General features: G+C 45.9%; 1 long non-coding RNA gene across 2 annotated transcripts in view; it reads right to left on the bottom strand.

The window, feature by feature from the left end:
* Positions 1-27631, bottom strand: part of LOC144761574 (uncharacterized) — a 152546-nt gene that overhangs the window by 99688 nt on the left and 25227 nt on the right. The window contains exon 2 of one of the 2 annotated variants that reach the window (XR_013595794.1): positions 8058-8256. The exons of the other annotated variant lie outside the window; for it this stretch is intronic. This is a non-coding gene — a long non-coding RNA (uncharacterized LOC144761574). The remainder of the gene's footprint in view (positions 1-8057; positions 8257-27631) is intronic. 2 annotated transcript variants of the gene reach the window in all.

Consider the following 27631-nt stretch of genomic DNA (forward strand, 5'->3'; position numbering starts at 1 on the left):
TGTGCTTTCCATCTCTGGAGCTCGAAGGGTTTGTGCTTAGTAAAACAGAACAAATTCTACGGAACAGATGTCTGTGTGCTTAGCTCTTAGCATAAAGGCTGCTTAAGTATTTGGCGGTTCTGTTGAAAGGCTGTTTGGGCAAAGGAAGTATTTAGCAAATTGTGGAATTCATTGTACACCTAAAGACAACATTGTTAAAAAAAACTTGTTAGTCTCACTGATTGCTCTGGTACATTTTCGACGAATTGTAGAAGGTAAGAATAAATGAGCTTCCTTTCCTAAAAAGTTTCCTCTCACAGAGGATAGTATTGGGTTCCAGGAGGGCCTTTTAAGATTTTTCATCTGGTAGCCCAACAGCAGTTCATTGATCCAGATACATCTGCATCCACAAAAGAAACTCTTGGAACCTATTTCATCACTGAGTGTTTCACGGGCTCGCCCTTTCAATGACAAGAAAGTAATAAAGAGAATCACCAAGGCAAATAGTTTAATAGAAAGTATTTGGAACACAGGGACTTTCACCATAAGAGAAATGTGATCAGTCTGACGTCCCATATGGGAATCTGAAATGTAAAACCCTAATAAAAAGATTAAAAAAAAAAAAAAGAGAGCAGTGTGTCGCTCACAACAATATGCTTTGAAATAAGCCGTACACGGTTAGTAGGCGATTAGAAAGAGACACATTTTGACCGCGCTTTCCATCCAACACTTGATTCAATGTAGCCAGGTACACATGCTTAACTTTTGGAAAATGTGGATCATGAAAATATTACTACAGTCAGAGCAACGTGTTCTAGCTTTTTTGTTTTTGTTTATAGTACCGTGTCAATTATTTATTCAGGAACAAGGAATAGAGAAAGAAGTTATTGTAATCTGTTTAGTTTATTATTTGTGTGAAACAGATACATTGGCGTTACTGAAATATAAAGTTAAACACAACAAAATCAATGCACGTGAAAGCTGTACATCTAAAACCTTTATGTATTTAAAAAAAAATCTATCTATGTATCTATCTATGTATCTATCTATCTATCTATCTATCTATCTATCTATCTATCTATCTATCTATCTATCTATCTATCTATCTATCTATCTATCTATCTATCTATCTATCTATCTATCTATCTATCTATCTATCTATCTATCTATCTATCTATCTATCTACCTATCCATCAATGTATGCATCCATCTATCTATCTATCTATCTATCTATCTATCTATCTATCTATCTATCTATCTATCTATCTATCTATCTATCTATCTATCTATCTATCTATCTATCTATCTATCTCTCTCTCTCTCTCTCTCTCTATCTATCTATCTATCTATCTATCTATCTATCTATCTATCTACACACAAGTACGGAGTTAGACTTGATTGCATTTTGTCAAAAGATAATAAAGGCAGCACCTTCCAAAGCTTGGGATTCTGAAAAAAATGATTAAAAGTTGGATCAAGGGGGGACTTGGGTTAACAGCAAACATAAAGAAGCAGAGGGTACTTTCTGGGTACAGTATGTAGGGAAATAATGGAGCCCACATGGGGCACCAAAGATGGGCAAGAGAGTGAATGCCTTTAAATAGAGAGCACACAAAAGCTGGGTTTACACTACAAAGTGACAGCCACAGACGAGAAAAGTTATGTGAATGGGTTGAGGGAGTGAAAAAGGCAGAACTAGTAGTAGGAGTGGAAGTTTGTTTAGTCAATGAAAAGGGAATGATAACGTAAACGCACAAATTATAAACAGTCAAAAATAACAAGATTTGACAACTGAAGTAACTTTGGTTGTGAAATCAAGAGGTGGATTAAAAACACAAATTGAGGTCAGAGGAAGGGAAGCAGCTGCAACTCTTCCGCTATTGGGATGGAGCGTCACCCCCCCCCCACCTGCAGCTGCTGCAAAAAAATGAAAAATATAATGATAATAAACCAGGTTTATTATAATTTTTTCCCTCTCCCAAGCGAGTCTTGTGGGTGGGGTAATCATGGGGGAGTGTGGGGGTGGGTGGGGGGGAGAGTGGGCAGTCACGGAGGAAGAGAGGTGGACACTGGGATTCAGTGCAGATGACGGTTTGGCCGGCCGCCTCAGATCGGCCAAAGCATAATGTGCAGTGATGCTCTCTGCAACCCCAGCTGCATTACTGGGTTGGAGACACAAGTCACAGGCTCCCAGTCTCCCTGGGAGCACAATCAAGGGTGCTCAGGCCAATCCTGACACTGCTCTCATGAATGAGAGAAGCACCAGGATTGGCTGCAGGGGATTTTTGAGTCTGTGCTGGTGAGGAGAAGAGCGGCAATCCGGCAAGACAGGCAGGTACGTTATTTTTGTATTTGTTTTTGGTTGTAGTAGTTAGTACCCTGCCACTCTGTGCGGACACCAGTGGCTCTGAAGGGAAATAGGATTGAAGAAAGGAGGTAGGTGATGGGGAAAAGGAAAGGTGTTTGGGAAAAGGAGGAATAGGTGAATATGTATATTGTTCTTCCAGGCCGTTCCTTTTATCTTTTCCTCACCTGCCATCTTTCCTCACACCCTACATACATACTTATATTGCCTTTCACCAAGCCCTCATCATTCATTGGTATGTTGTTCTGTCATTCACATTTTTCTTCCACCCACTACAACAATCTGCATGGTGCAGTGGGTGAGCAATACTTCAGCCATTGGCTAACTTCATGTGAGTAATGGCATTACACTCTTTCACAAGTAGCTCATCCATGCATAAAGTAGTTCCTTTCAGTACCAGTGTTTTCCAAGACAATGCATGCTTTTTATGGTAAAAACAATTGTTCTGCTTCTAGCTTTCATATGGCCTGTCGTCAGAAAATCTGCAGGACAGGGGCTTTGGCTCTGCCCACATGTTGGAAGTCATGAGTAGGTTTTGATTGGGCAGATTTTGTGTGCTTCCACAAAAAAAATGCTTGCCCAGCCACAACTGTGATCATTTTGTTTATTTATCCAGCTGCCTGTGCGTGAACGTTTAGGGGCACACACATGACAATGTAGTGCTATTAAAGTGTGTTATATAACTAGATAATTCATTGTGTGGGTCGCTGGCAGCAGCACAGAAGGGAGGAGGGCAGTTATTGACCTACATGAATCTTTATATCTGTCTTGATGGTGCAACAGATAACTGGCAGTTTATACCAATATTATCCTACAGTACTTTGCTTTCATACAAATACATATGAAACCCCAGGCAATCTACTTACAACATTCCTATAAAGCCAGGCACATTGGCATTTAACAATGCTTGTTTGTATATTGGCGAGGGACTGGCAGCTCCACCAAGAAGAAAGTTTCACAAAATCTATGACAACACAAAACAAGCATTAGCTCATTTTCTATTGATCTAACAAGAATTCGAAAGCAAGCCACCTTAGAGTTATGCCCTCATTTAAAACCAACTTTTAAAATGTCATATGTAGCCATATTAGGATCAAACCCATATGGGAGAGGGGACAAAAAACAATGAAACATTATTATGCAGTCAAAATAATAATACTCAAAACCTGAGTTGTGTATAGCATGCATATTTGATATCACTAATTGAATGCGTGATGGCTGAATACACTGTTTAAATTTAAATTAGTACCCCAGTCTCCCATGGATTACACATGAACTCTCCGTAGGAGGTAGACTGATGCACCACACAGCAGAATGCATCTAATCAAAGAATAATACTCGAGCTCTTGGGACTGTGCTCTCACTGTATGGATAATTAAAAATATAATAAGAAAAGTTCTGTAAGTCGAACTATGAAGGGAAGTATGGCCGGCTGCACTAGGCAGAGAGAGTTCTAAGTCCTTTGTTTACATTTTGTAAGGTGAGTCTGATTGGGCTCTGCTTGCTGAAACTATTGTACAAAACTGAACGATGAAGGAAAATGCATGTAGAGGTAGATTTTCTGAGCCTTTTCCACCATGACATGAAGAATAAAATTGACCTTTCAAGTCCACTTTGCAGAATAAAGTTTTATTAGTTTGGATGTGGAGAAAAAAAAAGAAAGGGGGGAATGAACCACATAAGTCTGTGTACCAGAGTCTCAAGGAAAATTGTTTTGGAGACCCTCAACCACACATTCACAGCCGGTAGTGTATATTAACTCCACTGGTGTGTTTTGGTGGATTATGTCATCATCAGTTCTATCACTTGAGTGTCCTGTTCTCCAAGTGATTCAACAACCTCCACCAGGAGGGAAACTGGGTATTGACAGTGGCATATCATTTAACATTATTTCATATCCTGTGAGGGAACATTTCATATGGAAAAAACTGTATAGTGATAAGGTTAAAGGGTTAGTGTTTTGTGGATATGTTACTGGTCCACAACACCTTTTAGTCAGGTCGACCTGTTTCACATAACTTTTCAAATATTTATTCTTTTTAAAAGGTTCATGCACGGCGAAGGTTTGGCAGCCCGTGTAGGGTTGGGTGCAGGCATGGCCGAAGGCCATGCACAGAAGGAGTAGGTCACCATCAGAGCGTTGGTCCCTGCATCATTCTCCACCACATGCATGTCCAAACACTGTGCGTGGCGGGGGTTGGAATAATTATGTATTGTAATAAAATCTTGCATTATCTTAAAAATACTAAGAATTTTTCTGAAAAGAAAACATAGGTTAAAGTGGCGTTATAGTTAGATGAAAATATCCGCTAAAAAGACCATTTTAAAATAAAAGAAAAATCAGGAATTCTTAGCTCTCATTTGTACAGCCTATGGTCAAGTATGGTAATAGGTTAATACAGAAACGAAATTCACTAAAAAGACAAAGGTGAAAATGGTGTCATAGTAGGGCATAGAAAAAACACCTGGCCTACTCAAAACAATCTAAAGGTTAGAGTAACATTATAATTAAGTGAGTCACACACAATTTAACATTTAAAAATGAAAAGCCCCTGAAATTCACCAGTTAAAATTCAATGAGCTAATTATAACTTGCACCACAGCCATACACTGCTTATGACCTCACATATATCACTCATGACTTATTTAATAACATCATTGATGACATTACAGACAACATCGGAAATGACATCACTGATGGCATCATCCAAGATAATGCTCTCCACATTACTAGATCAATTTAGAAAACAAAGTATGTAGTAAAGGGCACTCAAATGTATCCAATGCAGACTGACTATGTGTACAGCATGCATATGTGAAATAGAAATATTGTAGTATTGGAGTACTGAAGACAATCCTGATTCACTTTTGTAAAAGTTATATGGTGCTCAATTTAACTACCAGTAAAGTTTTAAGTGGAAACAGTACTTCATTTAAACAAAGTAGAGGCTATTCTGATCTAGTGTGAGTTGCTGATGTACTTTATCAATCAAAGTCCCGTTGCCAAAATGTGAGTAAAATCTAAGGGCCAAATTACGGGTCTGGTGGTCTTTGACCACGGGACTCGTAGTGGTGCAGCGGTGGTGGTCCTGCGGCTGTTGTGTTATGAAGCAGCCATTTGGACTGCCATCGCTGTACTGGCTTAGCCAAGGAACCACCATTCCCTGGCTGTGGCGCAACGGACAGGAGTACAAAATATGCAAAGCAGGAACGCCGTGGTCCATTGAGCATACTCTGAGTGAGTTTCCCCACCACCAGCCTTTTCATGGCAGTTAGCCTGCCATGAAAAGGCTATCCGTAGGGGAACAAAGGGGGCCCCACAGCGCCCCCATTCCCCCGCTGCCATGGGCATCCATCAGCAGTTCACAACATGTGCTCCCCTGTTTGCATGCATGCCAAGTTCAAACACAGCATGGACTTCACAGTCCATGCCGTGTAGAACCGCTTTTGCGTTCCCATTGTGGTGTCCGTTTTCAGGGCACCACCATAGGAACGGCAAAAGTACAACCCTCCAGACACAAGTTGAACTCGTAACATGGCGGGCAGACTATGCACGGCTTTGGTGGTGCTGTGCTTGTGCAAAGCCGTAATAAGGCCCTGAATCTGCAATCTCAAATATTTATTTTTTAGCATAATACTTATGCATAGGATTATTCCAGGTTGTCCTTAATGGTGTTTCATCAATCCAAAGATGTATCACTGTGCCCTGAATGGTAAAATGGCTTTGTTATTTGTAGATTATCATGGATACCACTATCTAATCTAATGCTTAAGATTTTGCTGAAATGTGCCAGTTTTCTAGCTCGGCATGTTTGGCATTGTGCTAATCCTATCCTTATAAATGTGTTATTTTGATTCGGCAGGTACATTTCTCTGATATGCTAAATTAGTCTTACTATGAAAATTTTAAGAGGGACTACTTTCTTGAAATTATCTATCCCTCTTTGATTTTCTCTCTATATATACCTCTCTCACTGATGATATCACTCTCTCTCTTTCCTTTTACACCCTCACTATTTTACTACTCTTTTGCACCTTCCCTTTTTCCCTCTCTATTTTTCCCACTTTGTCTTTTACTCTTGTTGTCTCTCTTTTTCTTTATTGATTTCTCACACTTGTTTTGGACATATTGCCTTCAGTTGTAAGAAATTAATTAGGTTCAGCAAAAAGGCAAAAACCCTCTGTGACCATGCAGAAAAGGCAAATTTCCTACTCCAATACTTTGCATATACTTAGAGTGGGGATTAGTTCAGCCTCTTGCTTATGATTGGATGGCTTTATTGTTTAAACAACACACTATCTCCTCGGATCTGAGCAATGCACTGTAAGGTCTATAATAGGCAGAAGAGCGTGATCTATGTCCAAACTCTCTCACTAAACAAGATTTTCAGTGTAATCTAAAAGAAGAAGATAAGGGGGAAGTATCCCTTAAGGACTAGAACCCTCACTCACCCGTAGGTGACATGCTTCATCGTATGGGTTCCTCTTTACCAGTAGGAAAACCTAGTCCTACTGGGAGCTAGTACTTCTTCACTGTGAGGAAGGAACTCAGAGATGTTTTCATTAGTGTATAACTATGGGGATAGGATGCTAAAATCCCATATGTAAGGCTCAAGGTGTAGCGAGGGTGCAGCACAAAAGGAGTAATGTGATGAAAAGATTTATATAAAGTGAAAGTTAAAACTGCCTAGATTGATGCACAAAACGGATTTTATTCACGTGCTCTCCCTTGCAGGATTAAAAAGCAATTCAAAAAAGTAGTATGGATTTATAACTACTATTAGGAAAAGATCGACATGTTTCAGCCATATGATCAGTATTCTGTATCGGTGGCTTTCTTCAGGACCAAAAAGGTAGCATATTACAATTGCTGCTGCTGAAATATATAGTGTAAAGAAAGAAAAGATACAAAACCAGTATTCCTGGGAGGTGATATCAGGTAATACTTGGAATGTCTGAAAGGTAAATGAGAGAGAAAAGAGAAACGAACACACAAGTCAGTTAAAGTGCTCTGCTATTGACATAATCTCTATCATAATATTGCCAATAGCCATAGATATCAACAGTAGAAAGATAGTAGATAGTAAAGATATAGTTATTGTGTATCTTATTTTCCTCCTCCTGAGTCGATGTTTTTCTAGCCTATGCTTTTGTTCAGCCCAGCCAGGAATAATTTTATCTTACAGTGTTTTTAATTGATGATGTTTTCTTCTAGAGCTTACTTCAGACCTTGCTGTGCAGATTTTGTCCCTCTCTCTCCATGTTGTCGGCCTTTCAGCCATGGGGCTTCATCAGGGCATAGTAGTGTACAAGGTTGGGATACCTTTTTAATGATAAAGGGTTTTTATAAGCTTTTTCGCGTTTTCTAATTCTGGATTGTTGGTCATGAACTTTCTGTCGGCCCAGGTAATTATAGGGGGCGAAACACGTGTAGTCTGTGCCACAAAACATTTTGTTTTCTGTTCCTTTGAGTTCTCAAACACTCTGAAGGAAACAGTCTTCTCATTACTCTGAATCCAATAAAAGAACTTTATTCCTAACAAACAATGAATATTTTGTATTGTCCTGGCACACTTCTCAGTCATAAAATAAATTGGGAGGGGTTTCCCATTGCTGAGGACAAATACTTTCATAATGATCCTCATGGCCCGCAGGAAGGTAAAAAAGCTGGGTCCATTACCCCCTTCATCTCGTAAACATCACATACACTTACCGCGGGCTTTGAGTTAGCCCCTTGCTCATTATCAGATTGCATTGTGGTCTATCTGTTCCTGATTCAATGGCTTTCCTTCTTATTCTTGTGTTAGTTCTGCTCAGTAGCATTTTGGTCTTGCTGTGATTTGACTGGATGATTGAATCGACTTCTGATGTCAAAGGTTACTCCTCTTCTTGACCACCTCCATAAGTCTCTCCTGAAGGAAAAAAGTATTGCTAAACCTAAATGGCTAATTCACAAATAGCACATACTTTTATTGTTTGTTGTACTACAGTAGTACTGTAAAACTTACTACACAGTGCTATTCACAAACTGCACTTTTGTAGTGATTTACACTGTTGAGTAAGTGCACTCCTTTTCAGTGATCCAAACTGCACCTTTGAAGTAACTTATAGTTTTGTAGTAAATTACACTTTTGTAGTAAGACCCTACTGCCATTATTTTCCATGGTAGGGAGTTGCAGTGCCAGAGTTTGGTGATGAATGCAAACACAAGGAAATGATTGACGGAGCGCTGAAACTTTTCAGACACTCACCCCAGTCACAGATCTGGGTTGAATCCATCATTGTTCTTTAGCTCACTTTGCCACCCCAGTTCAGACACAGCTATAAGCAAATCAGTATTGACCCTGTGCCTCGTGGGAACAGTCCTGCCTGAACTGCCAAGCCATGTTTTCCTTGGACCGGAAACAAGCATCCTGGGACCGGTTTCAGGCAAGCAGCCCTAATCAGCCAGGATAGCTTGAATCCAGTGGCAAAGTGAGCAAGGGACCCACGTCTGGGCATACCCTGCCAACGTAGGGCAAACAAAGCAAACACAGATGATGGCCAGAGAGCTGAAACTTTTCAGACACTCACCCCCAGTCACAGATCTGGGTTGAATACATCATTGTTCTTTAGCTCACTTCGCCACCCCAGTTCAGACATAGCTATATGCAAATCAGTCTTGACCCTGTGCCTCATGGGAACAGTCCAGCCCGAACTGCCAAGCTATATCTTCCCTGGACCGGAAACAAGCATCCTGCAACCGGTTGCAGGCTAACAGCCCTCATTAGCCTGGATAGCTTGAATCTAGTGACAAAGTGAGCAAGGGACCCACTTCTGGGCATACCCTGCCAACTTAGGGAGAACAATGCAAACACAAGGAGATGATAGCTGGAGTGCTGAAACTTTTCAGACACTCTCCCGCAGTCACAGAGCTGGGTTGAATCCATCATTGTTCTTTAGCTTACTTCGCCACCCCAGTTCAAATACAGCTATATGCAAATCAGCCTTGACCCTTTGCCTCATGGGAACAGTCCAGCCCAAACTGCCAAGCCATGTTTTCCCTGCACTGGAAACAAGCATCCTAGCACTGGTTTCAGGCTAACAGCCCTCATCAGCCAGGCTAGCTTGAATCCAGTGGCAAAGTGAGTAAGGGACCCATGTATGGGCATGCCCTGCCAACTTAGTGTGAACAAAGCAAACACAAGGATATGATGGACGGGGCGGAGAAACTTTTCAGAGACTCACCCCAGTCCCAAATCAGGGTTGAATCCATCATTGTTTTTAGCTCACTTCGCCACCCCAGTTCAGACACAGCTGTATGCAAATCAGTCTTGACCCTGTGCCTCATGGGAACAGTCCAGCCCGAACTGCCATGCCATGTCTTCCTTGGACCGGAAACAAGCATTGTGGGACCGGTTTCAGGCTAACAGCCCTCATCAGCCAGGCTAGCTTGAATCCTGTTGCAAAGTGAGAAAGGGTCACTGGAATTATGCGATTCTACCACTGTGGCTTTTTTCATATAAAATATGAATTTGCTGCATTTGCCACATAATCCATCATCTGCTACACAGTCTGCAGATTTCAACAAAAAATCTTTTATTTCTAGCTCAAGCGGATCAAAATGTACTAAAACCGAGGCAGCATGTGTTGGTGTGCAGTGGCAAACCTATCATAAAGGCTAACTGGTTATCTTTTCGTTGCTAAATCCTGTATTTGGTTGTTAAACTGGTACTAATGATGTGAAATCTTTGCAGAGAAAGTATAACTATGAGTAAAAATTACAAAATAATGAAGTAATACTATAAAAGAATGTGCTGCATTATGCGGTGTAATTTGTCCTTTTTGCCGCATAATTTAGTCAACCCTGTCACATCATTTGGTGCTCCCCTGCTGCATAATTCCAGTTGCGCTGGCAATGAGTAGCGCCAGACTTAGTGCAAAAATGTATGTTACCAAAAAAGTCTAGTGGCCAGATGTACGACCATTTGATTTTGCAAGGACCTAATTGCGATTTTTGTGACTCATAATTAGAGACTCACAAAATCAAACGAACTAATCTGTCTGAGACACATTTAACGATTCCCAAATGGGTTGCAAATGAACCTGCCTCATCGTTTCCATGAGGCAGGTTGCAATTGGTGATCCATTGGGAATGGCTACAATCACAGGAGGGTGGCTTGCTGGGGTCAGCTGACCACCATGTCTGAGATTGCTTTTTAAATAAAGCAATTGTTTTTGTCATATAACCCATTGTGCATCTTTACAAAAATAAAAATGAAAAGTTTTCTTTCTTTTTTTTAAGAGTAGGCAGTGTTTCGTGGCCCACTACCTGCTCTTAAAAAATGTTTTCTCCCATTTTAACAAAGGAGAACGGGCCCCTTAGGGACCCCTTCCGGTTTGCGAATATTTTACTGCATCCTCTACGGAGTCGGTAAACCATGAATATTTTGCGACCACATTCTGGTCGCAAAACATTTATACATACCAGTGCTAGTCGGTATTAGGAAGGGACCCCCTAAACACGCCTCTTCCTAATACCGAATCGCAAAATTAAAATGTGATTCGGTAGCAAGTTACCTTTTGTACAAGGCAAAATGCATTTTACCAGTCACAAATGGCCGGATGGGCGTTTGCATCTGGTAAAATGCTTTGTCCATCTGGCCCCATGTTACTACAAAAGTGCAGTTTGTGAATACCGAAAAGTGGTACACTCAAAAGTGTAAGTTACCTTTGTGAATCATGCCGATGAGTTTCACTGTCAAGATCTACTGGCTTTGCCAATGTTTGTTTTCTATCTGCCTCCCTGTTACCCCGATACTGACTGTCGTTGCTGAATCCAGGCTCTAAACTGGAGATCTCTTCAGAAATATGGAATGAACTGTATACGAATCACACATAGCTCCAATAACATATAGCAGACAAGTGAAATGTACTGCAGCTAATGGGGTCAAACGTGTGGTGATGTATCTTTAGGACATCACTGAACATAGGTTCTGTGGTGTCAGGGATGCAGATAGATTTCACAGGCATTTGGCACCAGTGGATGAAATGCGAGCAATGCCTGCCTGAGAGGCCCCTGCGCCCAATGCCAATGACCTGCTGCCCCTCACAGGTTAAGAGGCACACACTTGTGGAATTCTATATCTCAGCGATAGCCAGGGCCCGTGAACTGATGGACAGGCTGTACATTCTCCCATCAAAAGCCCGCGCGCCGGCTCCTCCTTCAAGGCCAAAGATAGCTCATACAGTGGGAGCACGCATGTGAATTTGCAACACAGGGTTTGTGGGGAAACAACAGCCCTTCACCAGAAATGAACAATTAAACACGTTTTATGCTGCCACGGCTTGATTACTGTGATGCTTACTTCCGGGTCATGTGACTGAGTGGTCTAATGTGTTCACTGAAGGGGCCTGTGTTTGACCTCATGGTCAGAGATTCAAACAGCGACGGGTCCACTCAGCCTTTCATCCTTCTGAGGTCGACAAAGTGAATACCGTTAAGTTGGATAACAATAAACATCTATTATTCAGCGCCAAGATACTCCTGGGTGAAAGTATGCTTTGCAAATACATGTTATGTTATTCTTTATTCGCTCCTGAATAACTCGCGATGACTTTACAGGTAGACTAATGAGAACACGGATAACTCAGTATGCTAACTGAGAAGATATATGAATTCCCAAATGAGGGTATACATTGATGAATATAAATCAAAATTGGTGACGGAATTTAGGTTCCACTTGGAGAAAGTTAATCATTTTGTTCTTTTCAAACCTGTCTTCCAATTGGCATCATTTATGTCTTTGTAAAAAGAGAAATTTGGGCCCAGATTTACAAAGATTTTGGGGCATACTTATGGGAAAGGTGGCACAGGGCAGCGCAGCAAATTTCCTTTCTGTGCTTTCATGCATCACAAGGAAAGCACAGGAATTTAGCACATTTTTACAAAATTGTGCATTCCTGTTCTTTCCCCCTGCGCTGGCGCAGTTTCAGCAGCCTAGCGCCTTTGTAGGGACCCTTGCATCATGGTGCAAGAGTGCCTGTGTTGTAGGTAGGATTGGTTTTGTGCAGACAGGGCCACTTTCCTGCACAAAAACAATCCATAGTGCCGTTTTCCTCTTTCTGTGGGTGCTACAGATGGCAGCACACAGAGAGCAAAAAACGAGGAGAAACAAAGATATTTCTCCTCGTTACGCCTTCACCTGGAGAGGTGTATCTTTTTGATGCAATCCCAGGTTTACCAGGTTTGGTAATTATGGGAATGCATTAAAAAAAAACATGGAATTTGCGTGGGAACACTCACTGCAATACTGATGGTTGCCTCCCTTGCGCAGAGTAATGCTGCACAGCGATTTGCATATTTATAAAACCATTCAAAGCCATGCCATGTGGCTTTGCGTGGCTTCATAAATATGACTTGAGGCTTTGTGTCAAGCATGTACCATGTTGTGTGGTGCAAGCAATGTGCAAGACCCTCTTAAATGTGCACCGCAGTGTGGAGTTTACATCAGTTTGATGCAGACCCGATATAGAATCCATTTTGGTATTTACAAAGCAACGCAAATGCACCACCTTACTTTGTGCTAAGGAGGTGTTCCATGGTTAGTGCATAGGTATTCCCATACTACCCACCCCTTGGATTTTGACGCAAATCCATATTTACAAAGATTTGTAGACATGCATTTGAGCCAAAATGGTCACTTGTCTGAGGCTGAAGTAAGGAGGAGAAATGTCTTTGTTTCACCTTTTTATTTCCTCTTTGCATGATACAAAGAGGAATAAGCCTCCAAAGACAGTTTTTTGTGCAAGCAGGTACCCCTTCCTTCACAAAAGGTATCATGACTATTACACAAGCACCATTGCACTGTGGTGCAAGGGTACCTGCGTTGGCACTAGGCAGCCCATAGTGAGGCAGGGCAGGGCAAGAGAGGGCCTTGGTTTGAAATGCATTTTCCCTCTCTTGTTTTTTAGCATGACTTATACTCATTTGGATATAGTGGGTGAATTATCGCACCATTTGGCAGTGGAACAGTCTCAAATTCAGCCGGTCGCCTTTCACACATATTATGAAGGATTTTTAAAATTAATCATGGCCGCACCCAGAAATTATCTTTGAAGTCTGATTCTTGCTAAAAAGCAGTGACAATATTATAACTTATGTTGCTGTTGTATTGGCATTTGAGAAGTTCCTAGTACTTCTGACGAGGTCCTGAAGCACATTTCATTGGAAGGGTAGCACGTAACTCTATTGGTTGTGCTTTTTTTGTTGTTGCAGATTTATATAGCACAAACCTGACACAAAGGTATTGGAGTGCTTTACATGAGCACCAGTTACCTTACACAAGGACACATTCCTTTTTGGTAGGCACCGGGAGATTAAGTGATTTGCACAGAATCACAGGATGCTGAACTAACGTGGAGGCTCAAACCTGGTTCCCCAGCTCCAAGGTCGGCAGCTAAGGGTGTACTCTTGATTGGTGAAATGTGGATTCATAGTACGGCCTATATGAGAAGAGTTTTGGTATCATGCGTTGTGATGGGTATGGTTGTTCCTATTTTGTCTCAGCAAACTTGTACCTTTATGCATGGAGTGAAGGTAAGGTGAGTGAGATATACAGTCGCACTTCTATATGTGTAGGACTGCTTCATGGTCTGGCACTGATTTGGCCGTCATTACTGTAGCGGTTTCGTCTTAAGGCTGATTTCCAGGCCACTGAGGATAACTCTTCACTTTGCTGAGTTTGGCAATCTGAAGCAATTTCTAATAGTATATCTGAGTTTGTTATTCCTATTACGTTATCTATTACATCATCAAATGGCTTGGCACGAATGCCGCAAGTGACATCCATTAGACAAAAAGGCTTTTGGTACGTACTTAGAAAAAGCAAAAAGAAGTACAGGGGAGAATAGGTGATTCTGGAGCAAATTTGCCCTTTCTGCGTGCTTACGGCCACCACCCAAGTGTTTTCGCCTTTTTCTGGACATCATTTTTGCTGGCTTTAGGACTGTGTGCTCTTTACCACTGCTAAGCACTAATAAAGTGCCTGGTCTTTCCCTCTAAATCATGCGTTGTACATTGCAACTCTCTATTTGACCAATTTAACTTCCCTATACGTACATTGAAAATGGTGCCCTATGTGCACCTATGATATGGAAATTTAAATGTCATTTGTGGACTGCAGTGTGTATTTACACCATTCACATATATGATAGGAATAGATTCCTGCCAGGAACATCACAGTGCTCTAGCTAGACTGCAGTTTATGGTTCAAATCTATTACATTCAGTTTCTTCAGTATAATCATACCTATACCCAACTGCTGGTGAGGTGCAGAACGAAGGGCCAACTAGTCTGAGATCAATATAGCAGGAGGGAGGGAAGGGATTGGGAGGGGAGATGGTGAGGGGGAGGGAGAGCTTGGGGACACAACCAGGTAAGAGGGATCTTTCCTGGGTGATGTTATCTTACTGAAAGCAGTGTCTCTGTGGGAGAGATCACAAGACCTCTGGTATGTCTTCAGTGCTTTCCCTCAAGGGTGGATCCTTTGTCTTGTCACTGTGCATGGCTCGCAAAATCCGGAGGCAGTGTGGGCAGGTAGGTTTCTGTAATTCTTGACTAGGAAATGGATACATAAGCCCCATATCTTGTGACATTGGAGTAGCATGACTTCCTATTAGGCCATGATTTTTTCCATGCAATGTTGTCCCATGGCTTATGCAGCCAGTCCATGTGGTTGGGCATGGAATTGGTGCACCATTTAGAGGTGATGGCTCGCTTCGCCGTGCAGAGAACCATCATGATGGCTTTCCGTTTTTTTTTATAAAATAGGTACGTAAATGCATTTGGCAGTCCTATATTTGAAGTTTGGGACATCACCAAAGCAGATGTGATAGGGGGCTGGTGTCATTATAGTGGCGACTCATGAAAGTGGGGGATGCACACCAGGTATAACCAACATTTTTTATTCTTCCATTTAATCCATCCTTCGCTTGAATTGCGTGCAAATGAGATTTGAAGGCATGCCCTGTTGCCATCGGTTAAGAAACATGTGAGAAGTAGGACTTCGCAGCCCCGTATCCAAATGCACAGCTCTGTGCCGCTGAATTTGCGTGCACTTAATATTCACTCTCCTTAGTCCATTCTGACTTTTGCAACCATTTTTAGGTTTAAGTATTTTTTTATTGAGGAAGTACAGAGACATAGCAGTGTAAAGCATGAAAGAGGTCGGGCAATAATAGACAGTTCCCAGAGAGCAAATTAACTGCCGATACAGTCTTCAGAACTCACCGCCACCGTCGTGGTCCAATAGTCTAAATCAAGCGAGAGCGGTTACAGGTGGCATCCTCAAGCATTGCGGTCGAACGTCGACCGGGAAGCAAATACCAAGCTCTCTGTACTTCACGAAGAACGTAACAAACTTCCCCAACAACCCCCCCGACCTGCCCCTTCCCCCCTCCCCCCAACTCTCAGTCCGGTGCCGCGCAAGAAAGGTTCACAGACACTCACAAGCCTTCTCTCTTCGTGTACCCAACCCACTGGCCTATCCCTCTACCTTCCTCCTGTCCATTCAGGTAATCGGTGGTGTAAGCCTAAGGAGTCTCAGATACCTGGGGCACGTAAGCTCCCTGAATTCAGTAGCTAATAAAGTATGGAATGGTTGCCACAGCTCAGTGAATTGGTCGACCTCCCCAGCTAGTGTAAGTGAAATTTTCTCCATACCCAGTACATGCCACAGCCTGTGCAACCAGCCTGTGATCGCGGGGACCGTGGAGGTGCGCCAGTGTACTAGAATGTTCTGCACGGCAGAGCCCAAGGCAATGGCTATGTGTCTCCCTCTCCGGGATTTCAACGGAAACATTAAGGCATTAGGTAGGCCCAGTAAGGTATAGGCCGGGAAACGAGGTATTTCTATGCCAAAACATTTATCAATTTCATCGAGCACCTCCCTCCAATAGTCCTGTAGCAGTGGGCAGTCCCATAAGATATGTGTTAAAGTCCCAATGTGCCCGCAAGCGCGCCAGCATGTACTGTCTACGAGCCTGTGCATTTCGTGCAAGCGTTCAGGAGTGCGGTACCAGTATGTCGAAACCTTCGTGAAGGTTTCCGTGAGCCCCACATGATATGCAGAATGTCGCGCTCTGTATGAGATCTGCTCCCATTCTTTGTGGCTTAGTGTTCTCCCAAGTTCCCTGTTCCACCTCTCCCTCCCGGGGTTATAGATATGTGTGGACGGAGGCTGTAGCATTTTGTATAGATCCGATATGAGTTTCGCGTCCGAAGTGCGCGTCGCCAACCAACGCTCATAGGGGAGCAGGTTCCTATCTGCCGCATCCCGTACCTGAGGGTGCAGTGCCCAGTGTCTAACCTGCCAATATCGCATCCTATCCGCCTCGATCAGCTGGTAACGCTCCTTAAGGGCCTCAAAGGGGAGGACCCCGCCCTCCCCGTACATATGAAAAAGCTCCCTGCAGCCGTTCTCTCGCCAATGCGCAAAAGCACCCGGTTCCACCCCCGGCGTGAAGTCTGGGTTATCCACAATAGGGGTGAACGGGGAGGGGAACGTGGTTAGCTCGAACCGTTCGCAGGTAGCGTCCCACACCCTCAGCGGGACCCTAGTAACACATGAGGCGTAAAGGTTCGGGGGTCTGTGTTGTCTACGCAGGAATGGTATCTCCTGCAGTGGACGGCCCGCCACCGCCTGATCTTGGAAGAGCCAGTGCTTGTCCGACTCCCATCTGCTCCACTCCACCAAGTACCTCAGCTGTGACGCCTGGAAGTACTTGTGAAGGTCAGGGACACCCAGTCCACCCGCCTCCGGCGCCAGGGTCGTCAGTGTTCTCTTCATCCGAGGCACCCGGCCCTGCCAGACAAATTGGGATAGAGCTGTCTGCATCATCCGCATCCAACCTCTAGGGGGCTGTAGCGGAAGTGCTCGGAAGAGATATAGGATCTGTGGTAGCACGGTCATCTTCAGCGCTGCTATCCTGCCTAGCCACGATATCGTCCCCTTGCTCCATCTCCCCAGTTCCTCTTTCACTTTCTTGCCTAACGCCTCATAATTAACCGCTACCGTCGCCGACAGTGTGGGGGCCAGTAGGATGCCTAGATAAGGCACATGGTCCCGTGACCACCTCAGCGGGTAACGCCTATGCAAATCGAGTCTCGTCCCGGGTGTCAGGGAGAGATCCAACGCTGTGGATTTCCCCATATTCATCCTGAACCCGGCCGTTGTCGCAAAAGCCCTGAGCTCTTCCATACATGCAGGCAAGGCCCTCCGCGGATCCTCTAGCGCAAAAATGACATCGTCTGCGTACAAGCTTACTGTGTGGGTATAACCCCCCATCCGCACTCCCGTAGCATCTGCATTTTGTCTCACTCTCTGGGCAAAGGGCTCCATGTAGAGGGCAAAAAGTAAAGGGGACAGCGGGCACCCCTGTCTCGTGCCGCGTTCGATCTTGAAACGCCTTGAGCCACAGCCGTTGACTCGTACTGCCGCCGACGGGAATTTATAACAATTAAAGACCATGCACCTAAATTTCTCCCCTATGCCCATTCGAGCCATCACCCGTTCTAGATACGGCCAGTGCACCCGGTCAAACGCTTTCTCGGCGTCGACTGAAAGGAGCATCCTTTCCCCCGGGATCCGGGAGGCCTTTTCCAGTACGTGCACCAACCGCTTGGTATTGTCTACCGTTTGCCTGCCGGGTATAAAGCCGGACTGGTCCGCTTCAACCAGTCCGGGGAGATATTGCGCCAATCTCGCAGCCAAGATCCCTGTGTAGATCTTCAGGTCCACGTTTAAGAGGGAGATCGGTCTGTACGAGCCACACTGAGCCCTGTCCTTCCCCGGTTTGGGTATGACCGAAACCGTGGCATGCAGAAGATCCGACGGGATAGCGCCGGGACAGCTAAAGGAGTTAAACAGTTTGGTCAATATCGGAGCTAGGGCGGTGCAAAACGTCTTATAGAAGAGGGCGGTGTAACCATCCGGTCCCGGAGCCTTCCCGAGTTTCAGCCTAGCGATCGCCGAGATAACCTCCTCTATCCTAATCTCTCGGTCCAGGTAGTCAGTCTGAATTTGAGCTAGGGACGGAAGAGTCACCGAGTCCAGGTAGTCATCTGGGTCCCCAGTCGCCGCCCCGTCCTCCGCGTAGAGCTTGGAGTAGAACTGCCGGAAAGCCTCAGCTATATCGGCGTCGTCTGTAACTGTGCGCCCATCAGGCACCACAAGTTCTTTGACCCGACGGCATTGGTGTGCAACTCTAAGCTTAGCTGCCAATAACCGGCCACAGCGATCCCCCCCTGTGTAAAAAGCGTGTTTCAAGCGGAGAGCCGCATACTCAGCCCTGTCCAGATCTAGAGACGACAGGAGCTTCCTCGCCGCTTTCAGCTGTTTCCAAATTCTGGGAGCCCCCGTGCGCCGATGCACCTGTTCCAGTTCCCTGACCTTGTGTGTGAGTTCTTCCCGTTTAATTTTCCTTTCCCTATTTTCGGCTGCCGATATTGATATAAATTCCCCCCGTAGGACCGACTTAAGAGCCCCCCATTGGGTCGCCAGGGTGGTGTCGGAGTTAGCGTTATGCAACTGAAATTCAGTCACAGCCTCGGTGACACGCTGCACCACAGGTTTTTTGTGTAAAAGGGCGTCCCGCAGGCGCCAGACTCCGCGTTGAACAGGGACCGATGGGGGCAGAAAAGTACCCGAGACCGGAGCGTGGTCCGAGAGGGAGATGACCCCGACCTCCGAGGCAGTGGCCATGTCCCGAACCGGGCCTGAGACCAGCAAGTAATCTAGCCGTGCATACGTTTTGTGCGCGTGTGAGAAGTATGAGTAGTCCCTATCTGTGGGGTGAAGCCCTCTCCAAAGGTCGTGCAGGTCGAGTTCAGCCAAATGTGTTTTCATAGTGTCCGAGAGTTCCCCAGACTGTGGAAAGCGCTGTGCTGATCTGTCTAGTGAGGAATCTAATACCATGTTGAGGTCCCCCCCCAGAATGAGATGTCGATCGGGGGATGCAGTGACATCTATCAGCGCGGTGTGGAGGAAGTGTTCCTGACGCTCGTTTGGGCAGTAAACCGACCCCACCGTGAAATGCAGGGGCCCCAGCTTGAACCTGTACACCAGCAGTCTCCCCTTCTGTTCAGCTAATTTGTGCAGCGCCTCACCCCTAAAGGATTTAGATACCAATATAGCAACTCCCGCCGTTTTAGTGGAGTGGGAAGAAAAAAACTGAGTGGGGAAGGCACGGGACCGCATTCTATGGCAATCACCCATCAACAAGTGCGTTTCCTGTAACAGACAGATGTCCGCCTGCGAGGCTTCTAACAGGGAGAGAACTGCCCTTCGCTTCGTAGGGTTGTTTAGGCCTTTCACATTCAAAGTCACCACTTTCAAGCCTGCCATACCAGATCAATGTAACCTTTCAGCACTAGGCAGGCGAAGGTGGCCAGTGCCAATCCCGTCTGTGAATCGGCCCGTAAGGTCCGGTTCAGCTGAACACACATAACACAGACACCGGACTGAGTCGCCCCGAACTCCCCCCTCCCGGATCCCCAGGCCCCCGAACTCCAACTCCCCAACCCCCGCATCCCCTTCCCCCTTCCCCCAACTTGAGCCTCCCAACCCATCCCCTCTCAACCGTTTGTAGTCCAAAGAGTCCCAGGCCTGCCCCTTACGGACAGGTCTGTGGTAAGGTACCTTCGTGGGCGATCAGCCACCAGCACCCTGCCTTCGCATTCCCGCACCCACCTCCACCCCAAGCCCGCTTTATCAACAATGCACTGTCAATCTCCCCCCGGAGTCCTGTTAGGCGGTCAGCGCTACTTCTCCCTCGACCATCGAGGTCTCAGTAGCAGTTCGAATTGCGTCCGCCATTCCAGATCTCACTGTCGGCGAGTCCGGTCTCTGCGTGGCCCTCTGCGGCCTGTGTCTCGAGACTCTCCGCCAGCCACCGTCAGTTGAAGCCCTCCGTCGTCGGGGCGTGGACGACTCCTCTTCCTCCGCCGTGATCCCTAGGACCTCGCAGACATCTTGAAGAGATCTCAGCTGGTGCGACTCTTCATTCCAACGGAAAATGAGGCGGAAGGGGTGCCCCCACGAATAGGGCGTGTCGTGCTGTCTTAGGAAGTCCGTTGCAATCTTGAATGCCCTGCGTTTCTGGAGCGTAGTTGCAGCTAGGTCTTGGAAAAGTGCCACTTGGTGATCTCTGAACACTATCGTTTGCTTCTTCCTCGCTTCACACATGATCCTCTCTTTTAGCGGGAAGTCAGGAAGAAAAGCCAGTACGTCCGGCGGAGGTCCATTCGCCCGTCGTCGCGGGCCTACTCTGTGAGCCCTGTCAATCCTGATGGGGAATTCCGCAGGCTCGCCAATGACAGTGCGGAACAGTTCTTGCAGATAGACCACAATGCCGGAAGTCTCTTCCGTGGACGGCACTCCCCGGATTCGTATGTTGTTCCGTCTTGCTCTGTTTTCCAGATCCTCGTTATGCAGTTGGAGGTCAATGTGTTGGTCCCTGAGGCGGAGGACCTCCTGCTGCAAGTGTGTTATCTCATCGTCCTGCCTTTGCGTGGAGCTCTCAACCGCTTCCACCCTCTCCCCAAGACCATCCACCTCTCTGCGCAGTTCTCGTACTTCACCGGCCACTTCCCTTTTCAACTCCTGAAAGTCGTCCCGCAAGGTCCCAAACAAGGACTCCAAAAAGGATCTGGTGACCGGAGGCTCACCGCTGTTCCCTCCTTGCGATCCGCTTGCACCTCCTGACTGAGTTGAGGGCTTGTCCCCTTTGCTGGCTGGTTTACTGAGCATGTCTGTGAGCGTCCGATTGCCTCCTTTGCCGCCTTTCTGCCCGGCCATCTTCTCCCCTGTTCCGCCGTTCGCGTGTGAGCTCTGGCAGTCCCCAGCTAATCCGTTACCTGGGTAGGCCCGTACCTTCGGCCTGCACCCTCGGGAGCCTGCGCTATGTGGGTCGGTCCTCAACAAGTCCAGCGACCCACGTTCGGGCCCCCGGCTTCCGGCTGCTCAGGAAGAGCCCAATGGCACTCGGCGCTCTTCCCAGGTTGCCCTACCGCCGTCCCAGCTGGTAACAGGCGTTGCCTCGGTTCCCCTGCCTCTGTGGTGTGAAATGCCTCAGACTTCCGAGCTCCTCAGGGCAACCCGGGGCTCCACCGGGGGCCCGGCGCTTCGATACACACACCCAGCCCACTCCTCACCTCTGGTGTCGAGTCCTTGGTGTAGAGGGGGGGGGCCCCCTCGACCGGTGCCCCGCTCTTGGCCGGCGTCGCGGCTTACCACCGCCCCTCAATCCCTGGTATCGGTCACAGTCACTCCGCGATGCTCCGGGGCACTCCGCGCCCCCCTCGCGCCTGTCCCAACAATGGCGTCTTAGTGCTGTCCAGCCACTGCGTTCCGGGCCACTATCCGTCCCTCCAGCCGTGTCCTAGGGGGTAGGCGTCGTGAAAATTGTAGGATCACCCCTGTGTGGCGCACCACGAGTCTTCACTCCTCCGGGTACCCACACTCGCTCACCCGGTCCCCTCCTCACCTCTTCCGGTCATGGGGGTTGGGAGCCAGGGCCCTGCTCCGTCTCCGTGCATGTGCCCCCCTTCGAGGCCTGCCGAGTCAGCCGTCCGTCCCGTGCCCAAGCCCCGATTTCCCAGAAGTCCGCTCCGGGCTGTGCACTGTCTCTGTCCGGTCCCGGTTCCGGACCACCGCCGACTAGGCCGCAGCCGCGGCCTCAGGTAGATTTGGGGGCGGGAACGGAGCCAGAGCACTCCTTCTCACCAGAGTGCCGTCCTGCGCGCTCCCGGTGTCGGTCCGCCGACCGCTCTTCTGTGAGCGCCCGGCTCTCCTGCACCTCGTTCCGACGGTGTTCCGGGCCTCTGTTCGTCTCTCGCTGGGCCGCAGCCGCGGCCTCGCGTAGCTCCGGGGCGGGGCCGGGGTCCTCTGCGTCTCCAAGCGTCGGGCACCACTAATCCCGGGGGCCGGCGCAGCAAAAGCCACCAACGCGCGGCCGTTCCCCTCCAGGCCCGTCTCTCTGCTGTTCGGAGGTTCGTCACATTGCCCTCCGGGCCGGCACCGCCTCAGGTGGGTCCTCAATGCGGGCCGCTTCGTCACCGCCGCTTCGTGCTCAAGCGGCCGAGACCTCCGCCGTCTGTGCTGCGGCTCTCTAAGGGACCGGAGCTTCGCTCTGCCGCACCTGGGGATCTCCTCGCCCACACCCGGCCACCAGGCTCGGCTAGGGGGGAGAGAAGCTGCGATTAGGGCTTAGGGCCTTGGCGGGCGCAGGAGCTCGGGCAGAACACATCCGTTCACTCCGCCATCTTGGCCACGCCCCCTTGCAACCATTTTTATCCATATCTTGACGCTTTTATTTGACATTTTAAGTCATTGTTTCAATCCACCAATCGGGTAATGTGCCAATTTTCAATCTTTAACATTCAAACTGTGCCATTCCAGGCCTTCATGAAAGAATGCGGTAAATGCAAGAAGTCCTTCACAAGTAGTCGTTTATTATGTAGTTAAAAAACCCAATGCATTTCGGGCCTCCATGTGCCCTTCTTCGGGGGTCACTACAAATCAATAACAATACAAACAAGTTAATCACATTCTGTATCTAAAAGACTCCATGTTACAACGCACTTTTAACACTGAACTTAACTCACGATAATTATAACATTTCTCCCTGATGCGCTGTGTTCCTGTGTTTACCCTTCTTATACCTAAAATCATCGTGTGCTTAATCATCAATATGCGGGGTATGAAACCAAATGTTCACCATAATAGTTCTCCTGCTTGCAGTGTCAGTTTGTTTCTCTCCCACCTAATGTAATCACAAAACAGAAACCCTCCTGTACCCCTCTGTTTACAAACGCGATGCCTCCGTTAGTGAAACTTCACGCGCTGCTTTATACCAAGGTTTTTAACTGTTCCACATGAGCTAGGCTTCACTTTAAACAACATGCTGCAGATTGTAAAGTCTATTTTCACTGTTACGTGTTACTTAGATTCCCACATAAATGAGTGCTCATTCCCCCTGACACTTACCCATTTCTACGAACTACTAGCGTCTCCCGTCCTCATCCTGATTACTCAAGCCGGTATAACAAATCGTTTCCCGCCCACGCTATTTAAAGTCCTCCACCCCTGTGTTCTCCCTCCCAATTCCCCCGTGGTCCTAACGCCTCCCATTGCCTCAAGACCATTTCCTCTAGGTAAACCACATATCCCAAAGTGCATCATTTTTAAAAAAGGTTAACGTTGTACGTGAGCATGCGAGGTTAAAAAGTCACTTAGGTGTGTCAACTCAATTCTGAAATCTTGCAAGGTCAATACATGTGATTGGTTCTCTTGCGAGGGACTCCGATGTTTGCTCCAATTGTGTGTTTCATCAAATTGTGTTCCACCACTTCGTCATAAATTCCTTTGTGCGGGTGCAATCCCTGGGTTGGGCTTTAGTTAAGACGAATCATGAAAGTGGGGGATGCACACCAGGTATAACCAACATTTTTTATTCTTCCATTTAATCCATCCTTCGCTTGAATTGCGTGCAAATGAGATTTGAAGGCATGCCCTGTTGCCATCGGTTAAGAAACATGTGAGAAGTAGGACTTCGCAGCCCCGTATCCAAATGCACAGCTCTGTGCCGCTGAATTTGCGTGCACTTAATATTCACTCTCCTTAGTCCATTCTGACTTTTTCAACCATTTTTATCCATATCTTGACGCTTTTATTTGACATTTTAAGTCATTGTTTCAATCCACCAATCGGGTAATGTGCCAATTTTCAATCTTTAACATTCAAACTGTGCCATTCCAGGCCTTCATGAAAGAATGCGGTAAATGCAAGAAGTCCTTCACAAGTAGTCGTTTATTATGTAGTTAAAAAACCCAATGCATTTCGGGCCTCCATGTGCCCTTCTTCGGGGGTCACTACAAATCAATAACAATACAAACAAGTTAATCACATTCTGTATCTAAAAGACTCCATGTTACAACGCACTTTTAACACTGAACTTAACTCACGATAATTATAACATTTCTCCCTGATGCGCTGTGTTCCTGTGTTTACCCTTCTTATACCTAAAATCATCATGTGCTTAATCATCAATATGCGGGGTATGAAACCAAATGTTCACCATAATAGTTCTCCTGCTTGCAGTGTCAGTTTGTTTCTCTCCCACCTAATGTAATCACAAAACAGAAACCCTCCTGTACCCCTCTGTTTACAAACGCGATGCCTCCGTTAGTGAAACTTCACGCGCTGCTTTATACCAAGGTTTTTAACTGTTCCACATGAGCTAGGCTTCACTTTAAACAACATGCTGCAGATTGTAAAGTCTATTTTCACTGTTACGTGTTACTTAGATTCCCACATAAATGAGTGCTCATTCCCCCTGACACTTACCCATTTCTACGAACTACTAGCGTCTCCCGTCCTCATCCTGATTACTCAAGCCGGTATAACAAATCGTTTCCCGCCCACGCTATTTAAAGTCCTCCACCCCTGTGTTCTCCCTCCCAATTCCCCCGTGGTCCTAACGCCTCCCATTGCCTCAAGACCATTTCCTCTAGGTAAACCACATATCCCAAAGTGCATCATTTTTAAAAAAGGTTAACGTTGTACGTGAGCATGCGAGGTTAAAAAGTCACTTAGGTGTGTCAACTCAATTCTGAAATCTTGCAAGGTCAATACGTGTGATTGGTTCTCTTGCGAGGGACTCCGATGTTTGCTCCAATTGTGTGTTTCATCAAATTGTGTTCCACCACTTCGTCATAAATTCCTTTGTGCGGGTGCAATCCCTGGGTTGGGCTTTAGTTAAGACGAATCATGAAAGTGGGGGATGCACACCAGGTATAACCAACATTTATCTAAAAGACTCCATGTTACAACGCACTTTTAACACTGAACTTAACTCACGATAATTATAACATTTCTCCCTGATGATGACTTCTCACATGTTTCTTAACCGATGGCAACAGGGCATGCCTTCAAATCTCATTTGCACGCAATTCAAGCGAAGGATGGATTAAATGGAAGAATAAAAAATGTTGGTTATACCTGGTGTGCATCCCCCACTTTCATGATTCGTCTTAACTAAAGCCCAACCCAGGGATTGCACCCGCACAAAGGAATTTATGACGAAGTGGTGGAACACAATTTGATGAAACACACAATTGGAGCAAACATCGGAGTCCCTCGCAAGAGAACCAATCACACGTATTGACCTTGCAAGATTTCAGAATTGAGTTGACACACCTAAGTGACTTTTTAACCTCGCATGCTCACGTACAACGTTAACCTTTTTTTAAAAATGATGCACTTTGGGATATGTGGTTTACCTAGAGGAAATGGTCTTGAGGCAATGGGAGGCGTTAGGACCACGGGGGAATTGGGAGGGAGAACACAGGGGTGGAGGACTTTAAATAGCGTGGGCGGGAAACGATTTGTTATACCGGCTTGAGTAATCAGGATGAGGACGGGAGACGCTAGTAGTTCGTAGAAATGGGTAAGTGTCAGGGGGAATGAGCACTCATTTATGTGGGAATCTAAGTAACACGTAACAGTGAAAATAGACTTTACAATCTGCAGCATGTTGTTTAAAGTGAAGCCTAGCTCATGTGGAACAGTTAAAAACCTTGGTATAAAGCAGCGCGTGAAGTTTCACTAACGGAGGCATCGCGTTTGTAAACAGAGGGGTACAGGAGGGTTTCTGTTTTGTGATTACATTAGGTGGGAGAGAAACAAACTGACACTGCAAGCAGGAGAACTATTATGGTGAACATTTGGTTTCATACCCCGCATATTGATGATTAAGCACATGATGATTTTAGGTATAAGAAGGGTAAACACAGGAACACAGCGCATCAGGGAGAAATGTTATAATTATCGTGAGTTAAGTTCAGTGTTAAAAGTGCGTTGTAACATGGAGTCTTTTAGATACAGAATGTGATTAACTTGTTTGTATTGTTATTGATTTGTAGTGACCCCCGAAGAAGGGCACATGGAGGCCCGAAATGCATTGGGTTTTTTAACTACATAATAAACGACTACTTGTGAAGGACTTCTTGCATTTACCGCATTCTTTCATGAAGGCCTGGAATGGCACAGTTTGAATGTTAAAGATTGAAAATTGGCACATTACCCGATTGGTGGATTGAAACAATGACTTAAAATGTCAAATAAAAGCGTCAAGATATGGATAAAAATGGTTGAAAAAGTCAGAATGGACTAAGGAGAGTGAATATTAAGTGCACGCAAATTCAGCGGCACAGAGCTGTGCATTTGGATACGGGGCTGCGAAGTCCTACTTCTCACATGTTTCTTAACCGATGGCAACAGGGCATGCCTTCAAATCTCATTTGCACGCAATTCAAGCGAAGGATGGATTAAATGGAAGAATAAAAAATGTTGGTTATACCTGGTGTGCATCCCCCACTTTCATGATTCGTCTTAACTAAAGCCCAACCCAGGGATTGCACCCGCACAAAGGAATTTATGACGAAGTGGTGGAACACAATTTGATGAAACACACAATTGGAGCAAACATCGGAGTCCCTCGCAAGAGAACCAATCACACGTATTGACCTTGCAAGATTTCAGAATTGAGTTGACACACCTAAGTGACTTTTTAACCTCGCATGCTCACGTACAACGTTAACCTTTTTTAAAAATGATGCACTTTGGGATATGTGGTTTACCTAGAGGAAATGGTCTTGAGGCAATGGGAGGCGTTAGGACCACGGGGGAATTGGGAGGGAGAACACAGGGGTGGAGGACTTTAAATAGCGTGGGCGGGAAACGATTTGTTATACCGGCTTGAGTAATCAGGATGAGGACGGGAGACGCTAGTAGTTCGTAGAAATGGGTAAGTGTCAGGGGGAATGAGCACTCATTTATGTGGGAATCTAAGTAACACGTAACAGTGAAAATAGACTTTACAATCTGCAGCATGTTGTTTAAAGTGAAGCCTAGCTCATGTGGAACAGTTAAAAACCTTGGTATAAAGCAGCGCGTGAAGTTTCACTAACGGAGGCATCGCGTTTGTAAACAGAGGGGTACAGGAGGGTTTCTGTTTTGTGATTACATTAGGTGGGAGAGAAACAAACTGACACTGCAAGCAGGAGAACTATTATGGTGAACATTTGGTTTCATACCCCGCATATTGATGATTAAGCACATGATGATTTTAGGTATAAGAAGGGTAAACACAGGAACACAGCGCATCAGGGAGAAATGTTATAATTATCGTGAGTTAAGTTCAGTGTTAAAAGTGCGTTGTAACATGGAGTCTTTTAGATACAGAATG

The sequence above is a fragment of the Lissotriton helveticus genome, chromosome 6 (genome assembly GCF_964261635.1).
Source record: "Lissotriton helveticus chromosome 6, aLisHel1.1, whole genome shotgun sequence".
NCBI classification, from domain to species: domain Eukaryota; kingdom Metazoa; phylum Chordata; class Amphibia; order Caudata; family Salamandridae; genus Lissotriton; species Lissotriton helveticus.